Source organism: Protopterus annectens, chromosome 11.part0, assembly GCF_019279795.1.
Source record: "Protopterus annectens isolate FY-2018-M chromosome 11.part0, PAN1.0, whole genome shotgun sequence".
NCBI lineage: Eukaryota > Metazoa > Chordata > Ceratodontiformes > Protopteridae > Protopterus > Protopterus annectens.
The window spans coordinates 1,524,670,997-1,524,697,798 of record NC_056745.1 but is presented as its reverse complement, the minus strand read 5'-3'; positions in this window follow the sequence as shown (position 1 = coordinate 1,524,697,798).

Here is a 26,802-nt window from a genome sequence, read left to right as displayed (position 1 = left end):
CATATATATCTTCCAAAATTGTGAATTGGAAATTACTTTTATGGAAAACAATAACTTAGTTTTACTTTCCATTGATAAATTTGTTTTATGGCCGTTTTTAATGAATTTTCAGTAGTTTTGGTGAGTTTTAGCTTCATAATTCATTAAAATTGTGTAAAGTTTTGAAGCTATATTTGTCCAATTGTAATTGGTATAAATAATTTCAAACATAAGTTTTGTTAGTTTGGGATTTGTGATAAATGAGAAGTTATTGATTATTCTGCATAGATCCTGTGCATGTGATATTGCACTTTGAAGTACTAGCCAATCTTTGTGATGTCATATGCATTTAATATATGTTGAAAATCAAATACTTTCTGTTTGTTTATACAATGTTGCCAACAAATAAATTGTTTTGCTTCCCAACTGGTGAAAATATTTTTATGCATCTTGTTCGTGAAGTTTTTTGTAGAAGTAGATGGTATTAGTGATTCCATCCACAATGTTATATCTGTATTGATGTTTATAAATTTTCTAAAGGAGTTGTAAATATAGTTTATATAATTTCGATTTGTTGGTTTTGATATATTATATTGAAAATTGACACTTAGAATATGCCATAGCTTATTAGTTTGATTATTTAACATGAGTTTTTTAGTTATATTCATTTCATTGAAGAATATAGTAGTATGAAGAGCTTTCCAAGTTGAAGAATAATTTGGAGCTATCTGGTTTCTAAGTGTTCTAAAGGTTGAGGCTTTGATGTATGAATCTGTATCTGGGAAATTCATTCCTCCTTTTTCTCAAGGTCTGATATGATGTGTATAAACTATTCTGTTCCTATTAGTGTACCAGAGGAATTTTAATAAGATTGTATTTATTTCTTTTAGAATTTGTTTATTTGGTGTCACAGGAATAGCTTGAGCTATATATATTATTTTTGGAAGTAATATCATTTTTACTAATTGTAGTCTGTCTTCAAATGTCAGGTATATTGTATTCCATTTTTCCTATATGGGTTTTTACAATGCTTATGATTTTTTCAGAATTTGTAGTTAATGTTTTTTCTATGTTTTCACATAGGGTAGTTCATAAATAATTCATAGTGGACACTTGTTTACCTATTATATGATTAATGTTTCACAAAAGAGAATTGTTTTTGTTCAGAAACATATAGTTAGATTTTGTTTTGTTACACTGAAGATGTGAGAGTGAGTCTAATTTCTCAACTTGTATATCTAATTCTTTTAGGAAATCTTTTGAAACAGAAAAGGTTAGAAGTATGTCATCTGCAAATAACATAATCTTGGAATTAAATTGACCATAAATATCTATGCCTTTTATTTTTGAGTTACTACGTATTGAGGAAGCAAATAGTTCCATAGCTATTGCAAATAAAAAGGGGGACATCGGACAACCCTGTTTTGTGCTTTTAGTTATCGCTATAGCTTCTGAGGTGAATGGTCCAAGTTTTACATATGCAAGATTGCCTTTGTATATATTTTTTATCAATGTGATAAAGGGAGTGGGAAATTCAAAAGTTCTAAAGATTTATATAAGTAATCCCAGTTTAATGTATCAAAGGCTTGTTTAATATCTAATGTTATTATGAGAGCTTCTTGTTTATCTCTGTTTATTAAATCTATTAGAGTTAATATTCTTTGGATGTTATCATACATATACCTATTATATATAAAACCTGTATGATCTTCATATATGATGTGACTCAAGATTTTTTTAATTCTATAAACTAATATGGACATAAACATTTTATAATCATTATTGAGTATTGAAATTGGCCTTTAAGAATGACATTGTTTGGAATCTTTATTTTCTTTTATTATTGGTGTGATTAATGAGTATCTCCATGAGGGGGGATATTATTTTCAATTTGTATTTCAATTTGAGTTTTGTGAAATATTGATAATGATTGAAATGAAGTTGGAAATATTTTATATAGTTTGTTTGTTATTCCATCCATTCCTGGAGTTTTGTTGCATTTACTTTCCTTAATCTTTTTTCAGCTACTTTCTTAAAAGAAATTTGTTTTAAAATATCAAGCTTTAGTTTTTCTGGTATTTTCTTGATTACAGAAAGATTTACTTCTATATTAGAGAAGTTATTATGTGTTTTACCTGTTAGATATTGTTCAATATAGTGAAATTTAAAGGCATCTAGTATATCACTTTTATCTGATACTTTTTTTATTCTTCCTTCTCTCATGGGAGATATTTATGATGTTATTCTCTCTAGTTTGTATTTTAATTCTCATTGCTAAATTATGCATAAGTTTAGGTGTAACATATGAGTTTAGTTTTAAATTTTCTAATGCTAGGTTAGTCTTATTGTTTAGAATTTCATTGTATTTTTTTATTTAATTCTTCTATTTCCTTTTTGTTTTTAGATATATTTGTTGGATCCTTATTATTAATATTTGTAATTTGTTCTTGAATATCGTGCAATTCAGATTCCCATTCTTTTGATTTATTTTTGAACCACATCAGATAAACAGACTCATATTTTAAAACACAAGAGTGAATCAAACATTAGCATGCAATTTAACTTCAGTAAACTGTAATAGACACGTTTTCCTTTTTTCTCTTCCCATTTCTTCCCCTTCCTGTTTCTACATACTGCATCATATTATTGATGCAACAATTTGTGAGCATACAAAGAATATTCATATGTCAGTTTCCATGCAGCTGCTTCCCATATCCTTTTCTTTTCTCCATTTTATAGTATGTGCTTTGAGATCATAGATATTTTGTTCAGTGAGACAACTGTTACTACTTTTAATCATTTGTTATGAATAAAAATTTATAAGATGTTAAATGTTAACAAAGTCTTATTGAATGTCCTGTTCATTAATAGGTTTTTGTTACATTAATATTACAGTTGCACACATTGGGCCGGATTCACGAAACCTCCGTGTAAGACTTGATATGTCTTACTCTGTGGCTGCAGTTGAACGGTATGACGTCAGCATGCCATGCATATTCATGAGGGCATGCTGAATCATACCCAAGTCTAACACGGTCCATGTAGGAAAGTAGGGGGCGTGTCTGATTGCCAAGTACAGCAAAGGGACACGCCCCCAGAAGAGTCAGAGTCCTGAAAGTAAACACCCACGAGCGAGTCCGCTGAAATGTCAAGGAACACAACACCACACATCCCCACAGACTAAATAAACCCTACTGAAAATATGTAAAATGTAAAAATAGCAGTTTCCTTTTTTTTTATAATTTCCAAAATGTCTGCCCGCATTTGCGCTCATTTGCACCGGTATGCCCTTCGCTCAACCACAGCTAGAAGATATGACATTGAAAAGCATATAAGATCTACATATGCAAATTAAGCAAAGTAGCAATAGCGTAGTGGTAGAGACATCGCCCAAAGAATAGGTAGTCACGGTTCGAGCCCCACAACATCCCCCTCCATTTTTCTTTAAATAAGTATGAAACAATTCCCCAATATATATAAATTTAATTTAAGTAAAATGTAATGAAATGGCCCATGTATTTTTGAACAAAACCTATATGATGTATATATAAAAAGGATCATAATTGCCCGTAGCTGAGCAGCACTTTAACAAGCTTAATATGAGTGCCCATAGCTGAGCGGCGCTTTAACAAGCTTAATATGAGTGCTTATGGCTAAATAACATGTTACCCAGCGTAAACTGTTTATGCGGAGCTGCGCAGCGCGCCAACCAGCTTACCATCAGGCAATGTTGGGCAAGCTGTAGCAAAGTCGCCTTTACACAGACACACCTACTAGCCTGTCTAGACAGTAGTGAAATAAAAAAGCAATTGCAATGATCGACCCCGGGATACTGTGCACCATAGTCCAAGTACTGAACCACTAAGCCATGACAGTTGTACTGAGAAATACAGTATTACCATACATATAGGAATGAATGAAAATATAACCATGACAAAGCAGGTTTGCTGTAAGCAGACAAATATACAAAATGGCCAATCACAGATAAGTGCGGGAAAACCGGCATATATAAGCCCCATAGGCAGGAATACACACCATAACTGATTGTGGTACCCATTTGCAATCAGGATGGCAGGTGCAGGAGAGGGAAATCTCTTTAGAGCACAAATGTGGGGTGTTGAGGAGTCAAAATATATGGTTTGGCTCCTAGTCCATGATCATGAAGCACAACTCATGCAGGGCCAGGTTCAATGGGGAGCGTATAAGGCAGAGGTGTGGAACCGGTTGGCACATGATCTCACCAGTGCCACAGGCATTCCGAGGACTGGTGAACAGGTCCTTCACCACCATGCAGACCTGAAGTGATGAAAGGAGGACCAACTGAACCGATGGATTCAGGAGGCCCGCCAAATGCCCAATGCCCCACTACTGAGTAAGTGTCCATGTAATTAAGTATGTAAGAAATGCTATCCTAGCCTATAGTATGGATAGGTATGTTACAATATTCCTTCATTTATATTACAGCTGCAGGTGTTCATTCCACGAATCGGCAAGCCTATGCTGATAGGCTGTCGAGGTTGCGCCAACAGGCAGGATAGTAATTATTCTGCTGGTATTGTTATAGAATATAAGTGGGACAGCTTGTAAAAGAGTTCAGTGTTGTAACCCAGTAATAAAGGTGAAATAAGCCTAGAAGAAAGATCATGCTAGTATTGTAAGATTAGATAAGTGATGCCGCCTGGAAAAGAGTATTGCAATCCAGTAATAAAGATTAAACAAATCTCAAATAGAGTTTCCACCTGCATTGTAATATCAGATAACTGCTTCAGCCTGAAAATGAGTGTTGTAATCAATCAACAAAGGATAGACAACTGTAGAATACATCCTTGTAAATTCTGCCATATGAAATATGTGAGTCAACTGGAAAGGATTGTTGTAACCCAGTAATAAATGTTAATAAACCCTAGAATTAAGTACTATCCTGAAATGTAAATATAAAATAAGTGAGAGAGTGTGAGAAAGAGAGTTTGAAACTACCAAGAAAGCTGTAATAAGTCTGGAATAAAGGTATACTGCATTCACTACATAATGAAATGAATGAGACAGCCACAACCAAAGAGTGAAATGTCTTTAATAAAGTACAGAACGTGGACTGTGTCCGTCCCACAGTTTGGATATGTTGCTGTACCCTTGCATTATGGAGATAGTATGGTTGTATGAAATGCTGAACATCCACAGTTGTCTAGACCCATATAAATCAAATGTAGCAGGATGCTTTACCTGAACACAGCCAGATATGAACATATATGAATAAGAATGGAATGTATATTAATGTAGCAGTAACATCCCCATCACCAACATTCCTAAGGTTACATACAGGAAACTGTACTAATACATGTAGGGGATATAGAGCTGCATCTACTAGGAATGTGCAGTATATGTATAGGTAGTTTAAGTTGTTAATGTAATATTTCTCCACCCTACCCTATTTTCACAAATTATGCCATTCCACACCAAACTGGGTATGTGTATTCACAATTAATTCCCATGGACATTAGTCCTGTTGGTTTATACATATCTGCATGTACGTTGATGCATGTGCCCTGTTCACATATCCAAACCTGATGGCCTGTTGCCACCAATCAACTCTGCATGCTGTTGGAATGTCCACTGTTGCTCTAAATATGCATGTGTTATGTTGCTGCTCAATGTTCGGAATTCATGTGTGTTTGGTTAATGGGAATACTGATGCATGCTGTTACAACTAATTTTGAATGGTGTTGTTTGTTACTAACCCAAAATACCATACAATACTGCTAAACATAGGACAACAGGGAAGGCGGGTTCCAGCGGACCCACCTCTCCCACCTCAGCTAGCGAATGCAGCTGGCACCAGTGCCCAGGCCGGGGCCTCCTCCTCCGGTGGCCCTGTGCCACCTTCAGGTGGAAGCGCTGCAGGGGATGGGGCTCGTCCCCCCTCTGCAAGCGTGGCCGGAGGAGAGCCTCCACTCACCCTCCATAGGGTCCGGTCTGTGGTGCGTAGTGAGATCAGGCGTTCTGTGACTTATCCCCTATGCCAGCTTGAGGCGAGAGTGGTGCAACTCACGGGTGTGCCTGCCTGTCCTATCCAGCCCCCAGCACAGCCCCGGCCTTGGCTGTGAAGGCGCAGTGGTAACTGCCCATGGGTGGGGATCTCAGTTCCACTGTTGCCATCTGTGGGCTCATGGGCTTGTGATATCCAAACATCCGTCCCCGTCAGTTGAGTTTACCCCCCACATGTGTCATACTCCGCCCCTGTATGCATCTTGTTTGTCTTGTCTGTTAACCTCCCCAACCTACCTCCCCAAATATACCTACTTCCTGTAACTCACATTCCACTCTCACCTGAAAAAAAATAAAAAAAGGGCACTCTGTTCCCACAAAAAAATTGCGCCCCATACATAGCTGCCCGTTTTGCATACATGTCTGCTGGACATGTAAACTGATAATTACAATTGGCTGTACAACATATTTTGTTGTCCTCACCCCTCTCTCAGGGGTGGAAGGTGTCAAATCTCAGTCTAAATTTCTAACATATGCACAGCTGTTGCTGGTAAAGAATTGGGCAGCTATGGGCCTTCCCTACATCCTTCCTGCACATCCTGAGCTTGTTTTCCTACTGTCCTACCCTCTTTGTGCCCCCTTTTTCACCACTTTCCTATTTCCCCATTTTCTTTTCTTTAAAAGAAAATAGCGCGAGTGTTAGCGGGAGTAAGCACTTTTAAGCAGTAGTCAGCAGGTGTGCACTTGTGTGCGCTTAGCTAAGCGTAGATAAGCATAGCTAAGCGTCGCACAAACTCACGCAAACCCACTTACAACTGCTTAAAAGTGCCTTAGTCACTCTGTATGACAAGGCCTGTAGTCTGCTCATCAGCAAAATAAAATACCCCTGTCAGTCTCGAACCCAGGAAACACTAGACTGCATGAATTACCATTCAGTCACAGCAGATATACAAGAACTTGGTGCTGAAAGAAATATATCATGAAATACAAGGAGTGAATGTAAAGGGAAAATAGGAAGGCCATTACTCAAAGCTTGTTCTGTGTATCTTTACTGGCAATTCTTGTGGAATTGCATTAAATTAGTGTGATAAGGGAAACAGCCATGCTAGTAGGTAATAATGTTACAGTAGCACCTTACAAACCCCACACAGTATCAGAGCAGGATAAACACCGCCATATTTGAATAGGTAAGAGGCAAGACCTCCCAATTGTGACTGATTTACAGGGATGTCCCTGATTTGCAAACAAATGTTACCTGTGCCCCACTGACTCCCTGTGAAATGTACTCACAGTAGGCAGAAAGGTGGGGAATCCCACATAATGGTAACTGTCAATAAGTTACAGTAGACACTACTTGCATGTCAGAAATGGTGTAGTAATACATATGCTCAAAATACCCCACAGTCACAACTGCAGAATATCTGAAATATATCACAGGTGTATCCCACTGATATGTACCTTTCCCTGAGGCTGGTCAAATATATACCTGAGAGTATCTGAGGCCTGGAAATGTCAGTAACACACAGGTGTATCAGCCTGTCTGCTGTTACACACTCTGCAAATAGCTGTAGAATTTCTTCCACAAGCATGCCCTTATGTAGGAGTACAACACAGAAATATCAAAGGATGTAGCCATCTAACAAACTAATGACAGTATAGCAGTTCACAAGCACTGCGTGTGCCTGTTATTCATAATTGCTACTACAATATACTTTGTTGTCCTCATCCCTCTCTCAGGGGTGGAAGGTTTCAAATGTCACAGCAAGTGTCAAACATATGTACAGCTATTGCAGTTAAATAAATTTGCAGCTATGGACCTTCCCTACACCCAGCCTGCACATCCCTAGCTGGTGTCCCCACTGACTTCCTGCTTCCTGCTTACAACTGTTTAAAAGTGCCTTATTCACTCTGTATGACAAGGCCACAGTACTGTTCAGCAGCAAAATAAACTACCTTTGCAAGTGTCAAACCCCAGACCTTGGGCTCACCAGACTGCATGAAGTACCCCCAAGCCACAGCAAACATATAAGAACGTAGTGCTGAAAGAAATATATCATGCATTACAAGGAGTGAATGTAAATGGAAAATAGGAAAGCCATAGCAACACATTCCAGTAAAGACAAATATCAGGCATTCAAGGAGTGAATGTAAAGGAAAAATAGAAAAGCCATAGCAACACATTGCAAGAACTACTGTTGTATGCCAGTTAATACACAGATCACACGGGAAAGTACATACTCCCATGTAAACAGTGTTAGCATTAGCAGGTGTGAGTTAACATACACACTGAGAAGAGTGCACTGGAAGAAGCAACAGTCAGGTTTCAGTACGACATGCATTTCAGTGGCTACAACACAGCCTCAGATATGAGAGATATACCAACCTTCTGACTGACACAACAGTGTCCACAGCAAACCAGCATGGTCCCCACCTTGCAAAACTGAAAGGCCTACGCCTACCTAACCTATCATTTTATAGCAGTGTCCTGAAATCACAGTGAGAACTGCAATTACCACACAGCAGGCTGCATGCAGTTACTAAATGCTGGCCACCAATTGGTGCAGAGGCCATCACATGCACATGTGCAGATACCTACAAAAGCAGCCTGTACTGCCAGTCCACACATGCAATAATATCATTGCATCAACTGGAGGGAGAGAGAGAGAGAGAGAGAGAGACCAAAAAAATTAAAAAACAAAGCCAGCAGGCAAGCCAGCAAGCAAGCCAGCAAGCAGGCCAGCAAGCAAGCCAGCAAGCCAGCAAGCAAGCCAAGCAGCAAGCCAAAAGAAAAAAGCTGTCAGAGACAAAGGTAATGTAAATTATATAATCTAAAAATCTACATACTGTGAACCCTCAATATGTGTTAGCAGTCTGTATCTATATGTATATGCAGATGTGCATAGGGCAAGGGACATACTGCAACTGTTAGTGAAGGCTGGACATACATATGTAGTTGAAGGTTGCTATGTGCACATATCAATATAGGTTGTAGTGTGTGGCATTGAAAACTACATGCAGTGCAGGTATATGTCATGTGGTGGTGAACGTCTGTGGGACTGAGCCAGTGAGGCCTGCTAGAGCTATACGGCCTGAGGACAGCATAATGCATTCTGCACAACACTGTGCAATATCATTACAGAATGGTATGTCTCACAACTGTTTCAGAAGTGATATTCCCAACATGAAAGGTGGGCAGTCTATGTGCCTACATGTGCATGTATATGTACAGCAATGGATGTTTAGAAGTGTATGTATATATATATATATATATATATATATATATATAATCTATATATATCTATATGTATGTATAGACAGATAGAGATATATAGATAGATAGAATATGTATATACATATAGATATAATAGATACATACATATATAGATATATATGTAGATACATACATATATAGAGCGGTGTGTATATATATATATATATATATATATATATATATATATATATATATATATATATATATATATATATATATATATATATATATACATATGTATATATATATGTATATGTATATATGTATATATATATATATATATATATATATATATATATATATATATACATTTATAAATATATATATGTATATATATATATATATATATATATATATATATATATATATATATATATATATATATTTATATGTGTGTATATATATATATATATATATATATATATATATATATATATATATATATATATATATATATATATATATATATATATATATATATATATATATATAAAGAGAGAGTGAGAGAGGGGGACATGGGGGCAGATGTACTGCAACAGGTGCCTGGTGACCAAGGCATGGACTGAACACCAATGTTGATACTGCAGTACCATACCCCATTCCAAAACATGTTACCCACTAACTACCACATAGGTGGTTGCCTGCCTACCACTGGAGGTGTCAGAAGGGAACATGGGAACAGATGTAAAATAACCTCCCCTTTGATATCCACAGTGGCACACTAGTCTTGTAATCCCTGTACATGGTACGTGTCATCACAAAAGGTGTGTCAGCTAGGGAAATGTAAGTCAGTGTGCCCCTCTACACCTCACAATGTCCTATGCAGTATGTACCTCCCATGGGAACTACAGCAAGTGGACAGGCCACAGACATACCTAACAAAGACTGATAATGCCCTCAAACACATTCCCTATGCAGACTGACTCACAAAACCACAGCTAGAGTGCCTTGCATACTTCCTACACAGAGGTTACCACTGCTGGACATACAGAGTTATGACACACCCATACCAGTCGGCCAACCACCATGGCAACACCTCACAATCCGTCTAGCCTACATGACCTAGGGCCCTAATCCTTGTCACCGCACTAAACAGCACATACTGGAGGTACAGGTTTCCATACACAAATATGCCATACCCTGGACTAAACCACCCAGCATTAACAAACAAGGCTCCTTATTAGTAGATGTCATACATACCCCTGATGAATGTTATGGAGATAGGTAATATGCCCTGTGAGTCACCTCTGTGTAACCGTTTCACAGGAACAAGTAAAATCACATTACATGTGTCCCAAAGGGCAGGGTAGCATATGGCTAGGCTGCCGTAGGCCCAGGGCCAATAGCATAGTACCTACCTATGACACAATGCACACACACATGTACTCAGTGCAATACCAGCTATGTGAGGTTGAGTGAGTGTGACACTGACTGTGTGCAAGGTCTGTAAAGGTGTGATAGCTTAGCGTGGGTTTGTGTCTGTCATGGTAGTTTGTGTCGTAGGTGTGAGGCCAGAGAAAGATGTGTCAGTTATCGGGATGCAAACATAGTAGATTGGCATATGTTGTGCTGTAGTTCCCTGTGTATGACTGCGGTGTCCCATCGTAGGCAGAAGCAATACATGTATGCTCAGTAAGTGGTACTGCTGTTGAATCCAGCTCACATATTAACTGTTGTACTACCTGAAGTTGTAGGCCTAAACACTACAGTATGGTGTATGTTCACATTCCCTGGTAACACTGTCTGGTGTGTTTCCTGTTGTCTGCACAGATTACATACCTCATGCATAGGTATCTGTAAGTAGGGGCACACAGTACTATAAGGTACACAGTTAATGCTCATCTGTGTCGTCATACATTTGTGTGTTGTTTGTATGTGTAATGTGTGTGTAATGATGCCTGTACCATGGCCGCAATCACATGTGTGTTACAGGGTATGTGTGTGCACCTGGCAGCATGTATACTCTGTGACAGCAGTATGCTGGCTATATTAACAACTGTGCACATATGTCAGGTAGGTTATGGCATCAAAGACTAGGGTGGATTACCATTTAAACTGTTAAATTTGCATTGCATTCATTGCATGGGATGACAATATTCATCATCGATTAGCTTGATACATACCCACAGTGTGAGGTTGTGCATTGTATCCCAAACAGTGTGCCGAGTGCTGGTGTATACTAGTTTGTTGTATGGAGTGTGGCAGGCACTGTCAGACAGTTGTGGGCTGAGCACTGATATGTGGTATCGAACATGTGTATCCCCTGATAGACAGACAGATGCTATATATGGCAGTTAAGTGATATCAGTACATTAGAATATTAAGTGTGCCACATGACTTGCTCACATATTTTTCTTTTCCTTCCAGGGTGATGGTGCATCAGCGTAACCCACCTTATACAGCAGCAGAGGATCAGGAGATCCACCAGAGCCTGGTGCAGAATTTCTCTGTGCTGTTTTCCAGGACCAGCCAGAACCAGCATGAGAGGGCTGCACTGTGGCAAGATCTTGTCCGTCGGGTAAATGACATAGGCATGCATAACCGGACATATGAGCAGGTACGCCATCACTGCAGTGATTTAATTAGACATGTCTGGCAGCGTGCATCTGATATCCACAGACAACAGCTTGCCACAGGTGGTGGGTACCTATCCACCCCCCCCACCAGTGTGGAGGAGCACCTCCTAAGTGTTGTGGCTCCAGGCCAACAACAACAACATCCACAAACATGTGTCATCATGGAGGCCGGAGCCACCCAGCATGTTGAAATGGAGTGTGCAGGTAACATGCCATAACTGTAGTTGACTGTTCTCTGTACTGGTAATTTATGCATGTGTGAGATATGTACTGTGTGTGTAGCTGTTAACCTGCCTATTCTTCTGCAAGATTGATATTCTGAGCATAATCTGTACACCTGTGAAAGCCACCTGTTGTACTACTGTACTTTATCATACTCACAGTATCAATGGCACAGTTGTGGCCACTGGCAATCACTGTCATATTTTTGCAGGTCCCTCTGGAGTGACAGCAAGGCAGCCAATCCATGCTGGTGAGTGCGTAATAACAATACTATTGCTAATGACATGTGCATGTCATATGGAGGTGTAGTGTGTGCACATGTAACACCTACGCATAATGCATGCTGTGCATGTTTGCTGTGAGACTATGCATATCCCATTATTCTCAGTAGCTGCCTCACTCACATGCAATACACAGAGCATGACACACATGTGTGGCAACACAGTACTGGACATTGTATAGGCATACCTGATACACATGTACACAACACACATGTGTGGCATAGACACTACACCTTAGCCTGCTACACATGTCCAATTATGACACCTGCTGTATGGCCACCCTTCAGTATCCCACATCCTCTATGCAGCACACATAATATACCTGAGGGGTAGAGGCCTACCATGTCTTTGTGCAACAGTCTTGAACAAATAACACATTCATGTTAGGCAATGCTCACTACTGGCCACCTTACACACCCATGTAACAAGTGGCTGTGTAATTGTGGATGTAGTCATGTTACTGCACTTCAGGTACAGCATGCTAGTTGCCTGTCTGGCACACATTATTATTGTTGACTGACCACAAGAAGCATGTTGATCATGGCTCATGTTACTACACCACATCCAGTTCCACTGACCACAAAAGTGCACATAGCAGTTATTGCGTAGCACCGTCATGTGTTGTGTGTGTGTGTGTGTGTGTGTGTGCAAATATATGCACCTACAGCTTGTAACACTTGCACAACATTGTTATGTCCTTGTACACATTGTGTCCCAGGGTGGAGACAATTACTGAACAACTACACACAACCATCAAGTACACGTATACTGTTATTAACAAGGGCTGTCTACACTTGCACTGCATGTTCCTGTGCAACACATAATCTGCATGCTGACACGTGTGCAGTGATGTTTTTCCTTGTGATACTATCACCCACCCTCAAACAGTATTGTGTATGTGTTGGATTGCAGGTGTGTCTGTGTTTGTATCTGCTGTACTGAGGAGTGTGCCTGTGTGCCTGTGTGCATGTGTGCATGTGTGCATGTGCGCCTGTGTGCATGTGTGCATGTGCGCATGTGTGCATGTGTGCATGCGTGCATGTGTGCCTGTGCGCATGTGTGCATGTGTGCATGTGCGCATGAGTGCCTGTGTGCCTATGTGCCTGTGTGCATGTGTGCTAACATCATGTACACATTTGTAAACTGTGTTTCCTATCTTCCTATCACAGGTTCTGATGTTGCTCTGGTGGAGTGCAACAGGGAACCTGAAGCCACTGCTGGGGATAGTGATAATGATGATACATGTGTAATGGCACAGGAAGGTGTGACAGGGTCTGTCGTTGGTCAGCCAATCGACACTACACAGCAGTCAACCCCATCAATGTGCACAGTCATCCTGCCGATGCATCCATTGTCACCAATGTCCTTAGCTGAGGGACAGCATACAGTGGGCATTGACCAGGGTAGTGTGGTATCATTGGCACATGCATCCCCTCACAGCAGCCATGGCCAGATTCCTGACATGGTACCACACAGGCAGATGTCCAGGGGTTCTCGTGGGAGCATCCGTGGTCATACTGCCCCTGTCAGATGTGCCCACAGAGGTCTTTCAACCTCAGCTATGTTCTGGGCTGTAATGCAGGCACAGGCACGTATGGAACGGTACACCAGACAGGGTCTGAGGGAGCTTAGAGCACATCGCACTGCTATGAATGACACTATGTGTGACGTTGCGGCTGCCATCCATAATATCAGCGAGGTCATTGATAGATGTTGGGGGGACACATTAGATCTCTTCCACAACTACATGTCCAGGAGCCAGGACAGTGCAGGACGGTTGAGGCGTTGACGTGGACATATGCCAGCAACATCATCAGCTGGCAGTTGTCGGGGACGACAACAAACCCGCAGCCGCTCCCATAGTGCCAGTACCAGCCCCAGCAATGCTGGGTCTGTGCTGTCATTACACCATCCTAGAAGACCACGTGCACGTGGCTCTGGACAGTCCCAGCAGGGACATGTGTCCAGTCAACAACCCACTGCTTCTGATGACAGTGCCCAGTCTGGCTTAGTACCTGATACTGTCCATAGCACCCCTGCCAGGCACAGGTACAGTGTCCGTGGCCAGAGACAGTGATCTGTATGACCTGGCAGGTACAGTCTGTGGCTGTCCACAAACACCCATATATGGCAGCCAAGTGGTGGAACTGTGTGCAAGCATACGCACACACATAATGCTAACACCTAGGGCTAACACATACACACACACATCGCATCAACATTGCCCCATGTTATACTGTTGTCCCTCACTAACACACACACACACACACACACACACACATACATGTTGATTGGATGTGTCAATGGTAGACTCTGGCAAACCAAGTACACACCCTGTGCATATGATGAAACTGTGCCACCTCCTGCCATCTGTAACATTAATGCAGGAACAGGATAGCATGGTGCTGATGCACAGGGTGACTACATAGCACTGTAGTAATAATATCATGTTGTTAACAGTACAGTGTAATGATATTGTTGTGGGTATATTCGAGCATGCATGATGCATTAACTATGATTGTCATTGTAGCTTTGTATACACCAGTGTTAATTCCCAAAGTGTACTGTCTGCACATGTGCCACATGGCTGTTGTGTGTACCTGGGCCTGCATGTGTTGGGGTGTGGGCAGTACATGTGTGATGTTTGCAGCACAGAGTTGCAGGTGTACATTTGTGAACATGGTTAGCATGGAACATGACATGGTTTGACATTATGCTGTGGGTGATACGGTTTCCAGATGTCAATAGTCTGCATTCTGGTACTATACACAGCCTACATAGCCTGACATTCCGTGGTCATTACATGGTGTCTCCTCAACTGACACACAGATGTAGGAACCTGGTGTCAGTGATATCCCTGCAGTACTACACTATACCAGTAGCCATTCTTACTGAGCCCCACACATCCCTGGGAACAATACTCTTTGGCATATAGCAGTCTCACATACATGTCAACACACTACGGATATGTCCATCCACGACTGCAAATGCATACAGTGGCCTACAATGCATTCTACACATGACACACCTAACCAGTACAAGGGTATCAAACAGACAGATACCTGTTGTCCAAGCCAAGCTGTATTGCTGTAACACAACTGTAGCATTGTCATCGGCATGTAGTTAACATAGTATTCCAACAGTACCATGTAGGTGGTAGCACCCATCATGTAGAACGGGTAATGGTGTGTACATGTGGACAAGTGTTATCTTGTCTATCCTGTGATATTCACATTTCCAAAGGTATTCTGCAGTCCCTCGGTGTATCACCTAAGCAAGACGGTGTCTGTATGCATATTGGCAACAGTTGTCATACACCTACCCTGGATGTCCATCACTCACAGACTTTGCTGTGTTTTAACATGTCTGACATATACTCCAGACATGAACCCTCACCCACATTAATCTATCAAAGCTTTCATGGGTGTGTGTCACATAGTTGGCCTAGGACACAGATCACTGCAGTAGCCTGCATTGTCACTAACATACATGTATGGCCTAAGGTCTGGTAAGCTGTGGCATATGCTGGCAAAGGTAACAACTGTAATCATATGAGGCAGGCTTCACACATAGGAACTATTAAAGGTCACAGGTACATATCTGTATGTGGCACACACATACCTGATGTGTGCATTGAAATTACTGTTATAATATGTCATACAATAATAAAAGCAAAACACACAACACATTGACAAACTGTGTGACAAACACACACATGTCATTTGTAGGATTCAAACCCCTACCTAACTATGTTATGATACTTGAGAGGGATGCATTAGCACAGCGCGCTATTCGCATTACTGGATGATTTCTCTTCTCCTGCTGTATTTATAGGGTGCTGACATCATCAGTCTTTCCAAAGAGGAATGCACATCTTTTAGTGTGTTATCCCAGTCTTCAAAAAGGCCCTTCCTTTCACAGAGAATTGCATACATACCCCCCTGCCACCCCACACACAACGTTTGCAGGATTCAAACCCCTACCTAACTAGGTTATGATACTTGAGAGAGACACATTAGCGCAGTGCACTATTCACATTACTGGATGATTTCCCTTCTCCTGCTGTATTTATAGGGTGCTGACATCATCAGTCTTTCCAAAGAGGAATGCACATCTTTTACTATCCCTCAGTATGGGGGATAACAATATCTGTGCATTAACAGACATCTAGTTCAGGGTCACATATGCACACTGACACTGCCAGGTTATGTTCTATACCATGTTTTGTGACCACAGGACTTGTAACAGACAACACAAGTAGGGGGTGTATCCATATACATCACAGATACACACACCTCTGGGTTGGTACCACTGCACTAAGCATGACAGGCCATACATATACAACTACCATTGTGCAAAACTGCCTTTTGGTTTCGTGTGTAGTTCAGACCACCCGCCCATACCCAGGAACCGCACTCGGCTTTCCTGGGAACAGTGTAGGATATGAAGGTCTTCACACACACCATTATAGTGGTTGACTTCAGGTACACAAATATTGACTGGGGATACTACTCAGGCCCTCAACAACATCACCCTACAGCCACTACAATTTGTGGATCCATGTGCTATGGCACAACCAGTCACCACACCCACAAGGGGAATACATATTGGACCTGATCATCACCAACATGGGGACTCTATGTTCCACACCAGAGGTATAACTCTCATTGTTAAGATCAGACCATAAACAACTTTCACTGGACATCCATATCCCGTTCCCACCCCCAGCCAAGGAAATCACTGTAAAGAATTTCTCAAAAGCAGACTTTGCACTTGTGAAGACTGGGGTGGAATACTTCAAAGGCCCCGTGCTGGAGGATAATACAGCCCAATCTGCAGAATCCTTTACAAACATATTGTATGAGCACCTGCAGGTATGCATTGATCATGCTATCCCAAATAAAACCATGACTCCTCCAAAACAGGAGACCTGTCTGGTTGACCCTGGCCATATATAAGCTGTACAACAGAAGGAGGAAGCTACTACATAACAGAGCAATATCCCACAGAGGGAGGACATCTCTGAACAGTATTGGCAAGACACTTCAATCCCTCATATAATCATCACTTGCACGTTTTGACAGTGAAATTGACCAGACACTACAGATAATCACAAGGCCTTCTTTAGTTATGTCAGGAATATGTGTGGAAACAACCCAGATATGCTCTGAATTGTTGCATAACAGCACAAAATATGCCAAACCTACGGACATAGCCTACACCCTGGCAGACAGAGTCTGCACAAACGCCCCCCCCTTACCCCCCAAGGGTACAGATGCCCATCCCAAATGAATGTAACCTCCCTGACATCACAGATGCACAGGTGAAAGGTGCCCTCTCCACAGCAAATAACACAGCATATGTATGGGACCGGACGGTGTCCCAGGCTGTGTCCTACACGAGCTCTGAGTAGAACTGAACACTCACATTAAGTCACTGTTCCAACTTAGTCTTACTACAGGATATGTACCCTGAGAATGGCAAACAGATGCAGTGCTCCCACTCCACAAAGGTGGTGCCACAACGGACCACAGGAACTATCACCCCATAAGCCTGACTAGTGTGGTAGAAAAAGCTATGGAGCGTATTATCATGGAAGTCATAATCAAAAACATTGTGAGCCTCCAGACAGTGGATCATACACAATTCGGCTTTGTTAAGGGCAGATCTTGTCTCTTACTCATAGTTCATATCTTTGAAACGGTTACTGAAGCCATGGATGAGGGCAAGGTAGTTCACACAGTCTACCTGTACCTTGCAGAAGTCTGCAACACAATACCCCACTCAGGCATCATACATATGCTTACCAGCTTAAATATCAACCCCTATATCACTAGATGTGATGCTATCTGCCTCAGGGATGGAACCCACATGGTCAGAATTGCAGGTGCCATGTCCAATTCCAGGCCAGTTACAACTGGTGTCTCACTGGGCTCAGTTGTGGGACCCGTCCTGTTCGGTATGTACTTCTCTGAGGTTCAGACTAACACGGGGGGGTTATGTCTAACAAACATCACAGATGACTGCTAACCGGGGGCCATAAGCAACACTGCAGCTGACACATGCTTCCTCCATGAGGGTCTCACAGAGATGGATACTTGTTGCCAGAACCATGGCCTCGTGTTAAATGCTAAGACATGCATAGTCATCCCCTTTGGGGAAAACAAGGTGCACACAAATCCCCACATAAGTGGTAATCCATTAAATACAGAAGATGTATTTACAGATTTGGGGACCAACATAGATCGTAACCTCTCCTTTGCTAATCACATTGACAGAGTAATTGCAAAGACCTTTATATAGCCCTCCTTATCACATGGGGGTTTGCATGTAGATCATGGGAGGTCATTGTGGCCTTCTACTAGTCACTCATCAGGCCCATGTTTGACTACAATGGCCCTTTTGAGGTGTACCTTACCCAACACCTGCAGCAACTACAGTGTCCACAACAGTACCTCCCCAAGAGGATCATGGGCTACACACAGATGTCCTATGCAGCTCAACTAAAGGATCTCCAGCTCTACTCAGTTGCTTAACGCCTACTCAGAGGTAATCTATGCCTGACGTACACAGCCATGTCAAGCCCAGAAGTAATGGGCATGCTCCACCTCATAACATCCAAGACCCTTAGAGCTACACACTCCAGGGACTTAAACCTCAGCACAAAACTAAATAGGACATGCTTCAGGGACAGATTCATTACCCAGAGGCTCCCCTTACTCTGGAATTGAATCCCAATTAAAGTTAGACATAGCCCCTCACCAACCCTCTTCCAGCAAAATCCAGCCGCATGGATGGGAGATTGCAAATTCACCCCTGGGATCTTCACTGTGTCCCTGCTTGACAGAGGCACAGCAAACTAGCCTTAAAGGGTTCCTTCTGTGACCTACTTTACAGAGGCACAGTAGGCTACTCTACTGGGAAGGTGGATGCCAAATACACTCTGCCTAGGCTTATAAATTCCCTAGGGCAGACAGCCTAGTATCGACCTCTGCACCTATGTTTATGTTGGGGATGCACAATATTTGTTGCTGATACTGTTTGCAGGTCTTTATTGCCATAGCTTTCCCAGTTTCTATGAACAACTTGTGTATCTGTGTAACATGTTTGATCATGACAGGGTTCCAGTATATTAATATATGTATCTGTTGTCATTTAACTGTGTGCACAGGGCAGATTGCTGGATCGTGGGAGGTTCCTGGCTTAACACATACAACTGCCAGATATATGTGGCTGACTGCTATACTCAGACATGGCCTAAGTGTGTGAGCATGCCCAGTTCAGGCTTTCCATGGTTTGTTGCCTGACATATGTCTCTTTTATCCAAGTGTGTGAGCATGCCCAGTGTGACCTTTCCATATGTTGTGAACTGAAGTCCACTACATTTGTGGCTGTGTGTGAACATGACCAATATTGACATTTATACTGTATGTGTTGGAACTCATGTTGTGTTCTTACTGCCAGACTCCTTTGTGTCATAACTCAACAGGGATTGTGCTGTGCCTGCAGGGTTTCCATGGGATAGTTTGCAAAGACTTGTCAACATTCTTTCATACTGGCTGAATACTGCAATACTGTCATGGTGTACTGGTTCAGTACTTTCACTATGGTGCACAGTATCATGGGTTTGAGTCCCATCACTGCTTTAAATGTTCATACTGAGCAGACCAGACTGGTTAAGGGCCAGTTGGGCAACTACGAGCATGTTGCATTTTGTTCAGCTATGGCCTACTTAAACCAGGCTTGTCCAACATTGCTGTGTATTCACCAACTTAGGTGGACATTGCCAAACATTACTCCACATTGACCACAGTTGTACTAGTTGGTGTGTGTGATTCTCTTCATAGGTTCATACTAGGCTATCTGCCCTAGGGCATTTATAATCCTTGCCAGAGTGTGTTTGGCTTTCAACACACATTTTAAGTGGAGTTTGCCATGACATTTTTCAAGGTTAGTATACTGTGCCTCTGTCTAACAGTGACACAGAAGTGATACCCAGGGTAAACCTACAATCTCCCATCCACTCATCCAGATTCCTCTTGAAGAGAGTCAATGAGGAACTCTGGCTAACCTGGAGTGGGAGTTTACTCATGAGTGGAGGGAGCCTCTGGGTTATGAATCTGTCACTCCAGCATGTCCTATTTATTTCAGTCCTGAGGTTCAGGTCTCTTGAGCACGTAGCTTGATGGGATTCTGATTTTCCAAGGTGCAGCATGTCCATTGATTCCAAGTTGGACATGGCTTTATACATCAGGCACAGATCACCTCTGGGCAGGCGGTATGTCACTGAGTGGAGCTGCAGTTTCTTTAACCAGGCAGCAAATGGCATGTGTTTGAGCCCTTTGATCCTCCTGGTGAGGTACTTTTGTGGTCTTTCCAGCTGCTGCAGGTGTCTGATATGGTACATCCCACAAGGGGCATTTTACTCAATTATGGGCCTGATGAGGGATGAGTAAAGAGGCACAATGACCTCCCCTGATCTAGAAGTGAATACCTTCATGATTAGGTGGGCTATATGAAATGTTTTTCTAAACACTTTGGCCACGTGGTTGTCAAATGAGAGATTGCTATCAACTTGGGTCCCCAGGTCCCTTATCACTTCTTCCATACTTAATGGGTTACCACCTATGTGGTAATTTGTGGGCACTTAGTTTTTGCCAAAGGGGATGACTATACACTTTTTTGCATTTAGCTTGAGGACATGGCTCTGGCACCAGTTGTCTGTTTCTATGAGGCCCTTTTGTAGGATGCTTGTGTCAGCTGGAGGGTGGATTATGGCGCCCAGTTTGCAGTCATCTGCAAACTTGTTCAGCCACAGTCCTTCTGTGTTGGCCTGTACCTCCGAGAAATATATACCAAACAGGGGGGGGGGGGGGTCCCAGGACTAAGCCTTGTGGGATGCCACTTGTAGCTGGTTTGGGGTCTGACATGGCTCCAGCATTTCTGACCATGTGGGTTCTGTCCTTGAGCCAGTTTGCAACCCATCTAGTGGCATAGGGGTTTATATTGAAGCTGGTGAGCTTATCTATAATGACCAAGTGGGGTATTGTATGGAAGGCTTTTGCGAGGTCCAGGTAGGCTGTGTGGACCACCTTCCCCTCATCAATGGCCTTGATGACTGTTTCAAATGACTCAACCAGGTTTAAGAGGCAGGATCTGCCCTTAACAAAGCCAAACTGGGTAGGATCCAGTGTCTGTAGGTCCCCAATATCTTTATTTCTGAGGTCCATGATGATCCTTTCCATAGCTTTGCAGACCAAGCTAGCCAGGCTTCTGGGCCAATAGTTTGCAGTATCCATTGAGGCACTACCTTTGTGGAGAGGGACCACTGTTGCTGTACACTGCTCTTTGGGTACATATCCTGTGGTAAGGTTGAGATTGAACAGTGGTTTTATATTTGTGTTCAATTCTTCTTGGGGTTCATGTTGGACACAGCCCAGGACACTGTCTGGTCCCATTGATGCTGTGTGTTTTGCTTTGGAAAGGCTGGCTGTTACCTGAGCATCTGAGATGTCAGGGGGTCAGCACTCTGCTGGGATAGATATTTGCCCTTTTGGTGGGCGGGGGGGAGTTTGCACTGAACCTGTCAGCTCGGATGTTGGCAATGTCTGTGGGTTTGGTGTATTTTTTGTCATTTTGGACTAATTCTGAGCATATATGGGAATTCCCACCCAGGTTCCTACCATAACTAAAGAAAGCCTTGTGATTATCCTTAGTGTCCTGTACAATTTTTATCTCAAAGATGGCCTTAGACGATTTTATGTGTGGCTGTAGTTTTTCAATAATACTGATCAGAGATGCCTTCCCTTTTTGGGATTTTGCTCTATCATATTGTAGTTTCCTCCTTGTATTGTATGTTTTTTTATGGCTGGGGTCCACCAGACAGGATGCCTGCCTTTGGAGGATTGGATCTTGGTTATATTTGGGATTGCATGATCCATGCATTCCTGAAGGTGTTCACAGAATGCGTTTATAAAGGGTTCTGAGGGCTGGGCCGTATTTTCCACAGGCACAGAGGCTGTGAAGGATTTCACCTTGGTTTTGAGGAGTGTGACATTTGCTTTAGTGAAAATTTTTCACTGTGGTTTTCTGGCCATGGGCTGGGGTCGGGATGTGAATATCCAGTGAGATTGCTCTATGGTCTGATTTTACCAGTGAGGGATACATTTCTGGTCTTGAGCATAGAGTCCCCATGTTGGTGATGATCAGGTCCAGTATGTTTTCCCCTCTTGTGGGAGTGGTAGCAAGTTGTTCCATAGCATTTGAGTTTATAAATTCTAGGAACCTTTGGGCTAGGGTGTTGCAGCTAGGGTAATGCTCCCAGTCTATGTTTGGGTAGTTGAAGTCGCCCAGTATAATGGTGTTTGGGGAGACCTTCATATTTTCATGTGTTCTCCAGTCAGCCAAGTGTGGTTCCTGGGTTTAGGAGGGTGGTCTGTAGCAGGCTATGAACTGGAAGGCAGTTTTACCCACTGTTAGTTGCACATGAATAGTCTTTGATGCTTCATGCTGTGCCACCAACCTGGGGGTGTGGGTACCTTTGACAAATATTGATACTCACCCTCCTTTAGTAGTTTTTTCCATGTTTTGCAGCTGTAAAGCATGGTATGAGGTGTAACCTGTTAGTGCTAGGGTGCTCTTGGGAGTCTTGAACCAGGTTTCTGTTACTGCACAGATATCAACATTCTCCATGCTGAGGAGAGTTTGGAGTGCGTGCATCTTGCATTTTAGACTTCTGGCATTGAGTAGCATTACTTCTAGTTTATCCCTTGTGATACCTATGGAGGTGGGTTTGTCTTTTGAGCCTTACCTAAAAAAGGCACTATGGGGGTGACAAGAGCCTTTGGCAATATCCAAAAGGCCACAGGTGACAAGTGAAAGCCATCCCTAGCGAAGCATCATGTCTTGTCGAGCATGTCATCCCAGGCTGACAGGCATTGGATCCCCTTTCACTGACACCAATACTTAAGCCAATTGTTGTAATTGATCATCTTGTCTTCATATTGTGGCATCATGTTTGGTGAGGGTAGGATGATACTGAAGGTCATCAAGTTTGCATATACTACATGGTGGCAAATGCTGTTTAGCACTACCTTATATTGCTTAACACATGGCAATCATGCCTCAGGTGGTGCTGCAAGGCTGCCTATCTCTGATGCACATACTACACTCCCTGCACATGTTTGAAAGCAGGTTGTGTCAACTTAGGCATCCCTTTCACTATATGTGGGAGTCAGAGAGAGGTATCATTTCCAGGGTTCCTACTGAGCCAGTGTATGTGCTATGCGTTGCCTCTTTGCCAAGGCATACCGGGCACGCCTCCTTCTGCTTACTGGGACAGGTTCAGGTTGTTCCTCCTCCAGGTCACGCTCTGCCTGTGATGGCCTTGGCAGTGGTGGGGGGCTGTTTGGCCCAGGCCTATGCTGATCCTGCTGCAGCTGTTTTCACAGAATCATATTATGTAGCATAGGACATACCATGACAATTTGGGTACATGTAGTTGGTGAGTATTGCAAGGCTCCACCAGATGTGTCCAGGCACCAGAACCATGACTTCAGCAACCCAAACAAATGCTCAATTACATTTCGTGTTTGTGCATGTGCCTCATTATGGCGTTCCTGTTCAGGTGTGTGTGCATTTCTGATGGGTGTCATCAGCCACGGCTGCAGTGCATAGCCAGCATCCCCCACTAAGTGACCATGTGGGATGTCCCCATTGGCAAATGTCTGGTACAGCTGCGTCAGATGCCAGGTATGGGAATCATGGTAGCTTCCAGGGCAGCCAGCACACACATTAATTATTATGCCCTGGGCATCACACACGACCTGGCAGTTGATGGAGGGGAAGCCCTTGCAGTTAACGTAGGCCCTACCCCGCTCACTGGCCGGTGCTTTGATGCGTATATGCATGCAGTCTATTGCACCCACTACCTCAGGGTATTCTGCTATTTGCTGGAAGAGACACATATTGCTGGCCAATAACTCACGGGAATTGGGGAAATATACATGAGCACCGACATGTGCTGACATGGCATCCAGGAACTGGTGCAGTACCCCGGATGCTGATGCCTGTGATATCCCCATCATATCACCAGTTGGTCTCTGGAAGGTACTTGTTGCTAGTATTCTTAGGCCAACACATACCTTGGTTTCCACTGGGATGGGTTCCCCTCTGTTGGTTCTGTGTGTGAGGCGTGGCCTGCACAGCTCAACAGTTTGCTGCAGGAGGTCTCTGTTCACTCTATAGCGCTCCACTATCTCCAGCTCATGTATCCCCTGGTAGGTGACCTTGGGCCTGTACACTCTTCTCCGTCTCCTCACTGTGGGTTGTCCGGCAGCATTTGCATTGTCACCACCCTCATCATGTTGCATATGTCGCCTAATAACAGTAATGGCAGCCCCTACATTTTTTCTCTGAGTGTAGCTTTTTTCAGTTTTCACTTCTAGTAGCTTACTCCAGTGTTGCAGTGTCTCTTGAGAGTAACAAACTGCACTGTTGTTTGCAGAGTTTTAAGTGCTCGGCTGGGCTAGTGTTCTGCCTGTGTAATTGCCTGATTCTGATTGTTTTCACCTGCTAGCTTTACTAGTATTCCCTGGTAGCTTCCTACTATTTGTTGTGCTTCCTTTTTCCTTTCTGTTTCCACAGGGGGGAGTGACACGCATACAAGCGCAGACACGCTCACAGCAGCTCACATGCACACACACATACTTAGACGGACTACAACTTGCTTATTTGGGTTAAAACGCGTGCACACCAGCGCAGACATGCTTACAGGTCTTTAAACAGCCTTATACATGCTTACTCTGGCTTAAACGCGCGCAGTCACGCTTTCACGCGTGCACTCTGTCTTACTTGGGTTTACAGGCGCGCATACCCACTCAGCAAGAAACTTTGGTGTTATCCACAGTATACACCTTCCATTTATTGGCTTTCCCTGGCCTACCTGTTGACACACATCTTTCCATGATGTCTAACTGACAGCTGACACATGCCACTCTGCTCCTATGAGCTTCACTACTTTCATACATACCCCCCCTTTTGATGTCACCTATCTCCTACTCTGTTACTCCCCATATCCTACTCCTACACTACACTGACTGTGCACATTTGCTATGTAAAAGTGCGATTCACTATCCTAACACTCATTTACATAGGATTGCCTACTAATGCTTGGTTACATGTCTTAGACTGGGCTTCTCCCCTTAGCAACCCCTACTGGGTGGCCATGTTGTCTTCAGCCTGCTATTCCCTCACATTGTAATTTAACAGTTTTCATAGATTCCATGTTTGTGGCTTTTATTTTCTTATTTTATGATTTTTTTTAGCGCACCCGTTTGCTGCTGCCACGCTTAAACATCGGAAACCGCCGAAAAAAAAAAAGTATTTTTATTTTAATTTTGCATCTGGGAACTTTTCCAGTGGCCATATATTTGGCCATTGGCATGCTTCCTCAACCATATGCAACCTTTATTTGGAGCTGACAAGGCTCCATTGTGCTATTTGCAGAACGGTACTCAGTTGTCAACTGAGTACATTTCTGCAGCTAACACGGCTCCTACTCGGACAGGTTTGTGCTTTCTGGATCGCAAATTTACCTCATTTGCATGCCTTTCGGCTGCAAGTGAGGTAATTTGCATATCCCAGCCCTGTCCGTGTAGGAGACATTTTAGGAGCTCTCTTACACGCCCCTACAAGCTGTTCCTGGATTGCTCGTCAGACATAATGGCTGCATGGAGTCTTACTCTACTCATACACTCCGTGCAAGCCATCGTGAATCTGGCCGATTGTCTTTCTAGATTAAGTAAAACCATCCTAAGCTTCTTTCATTTCGCGGGTTCTCATTTGCTGAACAATGCTTGTTCCAGGCTATATTAGACCATGCCTTAAAATCTGAGCTTTCCTGTGGTCTAATTAGTTAGTTATCTGGAGTTTGTAATAGGAAAGCTTAAATATTTTAGTAGTCTTTACTTATTGCCTACCATTGTTCAATAAAGGTATTTGTCCCTTTAAATTGGTATTATGATATGTGTAAGCGTGCAAATGTTTAATAACATCCTCTTCCTATATTTAGGCTGTATGTATCGCAGTGCATTAAAATAATTATGTTGGATTTGCAGTAAGGATGCCTTTTCTTTATTGAAAGCAAACCAATGTGTAGTGCCTATTAATAGTCTGTTACTGGTAGAACATTTATTACAGGTCAGTGTGCTAGCTTCTGAAAATGTTTTCCTGTATTGCGTGACTTGTGCGAATCTTTTTGATTTTCACGAGCAAGCTGGACTTAATACACTGATCTTTTTCAACAGTGTGGATTAAGTACCAATATCAAAGCAGCTGTTTAAGATCAAAGACAACACTCACAACTGCTTCTTGTTCCAATACTGCTAAATCACTGCATGCCAAAATACTATCCCATAAGAAAAGGCGCCCCTCTTTTCTCTCTCCTCTACAACGTGTGCACATCTAGTTTTCTAAACTTTAAATGCCTCTA